Here is a 1,074-nt window from a genome sequence, read left to right on the forward strand (position 1 = left end):
CTAGGGCCCTAGGGCAGAGAGATAGAAAATGAGAGCTGAGTGGAAGGCAAGGGCCAGTTTGTGCAAAGCTGTGGGGCTACAGCAGGACTTTGGATTTTATTCCAAGTACAGAGGAAGCCACTGAGGAATCAGGGTGCTGATGGAAGTGACATAATCAGATTTGCATTTTTTTTTAATATTAGTTTCTGTGGAAATAATTATTAGAGCAGTAAAACCTGTTAAAAGGCTATGGTTATGCCTCCTTCGGCAGCACATGAACTAAAACAGGAACAATACAGAGATTAGCATGGCCCCTGTGCAAAAGTGATAGGTAAATTCGTAAATTATTTCATACTTTTAAACAAAAGGCCCAGGTCAAAACAGAGAGGAAACTGATCCGGGAAATCTCAGAAAGCAAGTCACCAAATTTTGTAAACTCTGCAAAAATGACTGAAGTGGGCATTCTTTGAGTTAGAGAAATATTTTTGAACTCATTCTAAGATTTCAGGAAAACCAAGTCCACATAAAAGCTGACAACCAGAAAATTCTTAATGTCAAATCCCATACAAACTTATTATACAGAAAAAATAAATAAAAAGCAAAATAACATCCCTACAAGCAGAGCATGGTAGAAAGACATGCCCACAAAGCAGATCAAAACTAGAATTTACTACTTCAAAATGACAGAAGATGTTTTTAAGTATATAACACATGAAAAAAAACATGCATCGAAATTAGAAAAACTCAGAAATGAGGCTGCAGAACTCAGGAAAGTACCTTTTTAAAAAAAAAAAAAAAAAAAAACTATTTCAGAATTAAAGACCAAACCAGAAGAAACACAAGAATGAACAGACATAAGAAATAATGCCTTAAGAGACATAAAAGATAAAAAGAGGAAAATTGAAAAAAAAAAAATCAACAAAAAAAATGAAAAAAGAGGTAAAAAGGATTTGAGAGCAAGTAACAAATACTGAAGCTTTTTAAAAAATATTTTATTTATTTATTTGACAGAGAGAGAGAGAGAAAGCCCAATCAGGGAGAAGAGGCAAGCAGAGGCAGAGGGAGAAGCAGGCTTCCCGCTGAGCAGGGAGCATG

General features: G+C 35.3%; 1 non-coding gene across 1 annotated transcript; it reads left to right on the top strand.

The window, feature by feature from the left end:
• Positions 1-236: 236 nt before the first annotated feature.
• LOC116574636 lies at positions 237-338 on the top strand. Its single transcript, XR_004279411.1, has one exon. It is a non-coding gene; the product is annotated as a U6 spliceosomal RNA (small nuclear RNA).
• Positions 339-1,074: the final 736 nt, after the last annotated feature.

Source organism: Mustela erminea, chromosome 15 (genome assembly GCF_009829155.1).
Source record: "Mustela erminea isolate mMusErm1 chromosome 15, mMusErm1.Pri, whole genome shotgun sequence".
NCBI classification, from domain to species: Eukaryota; Metazoa; Chordata; class Mammalia; order Carnivora; family Mustelidae; genus Mustela; species Mustela erminea.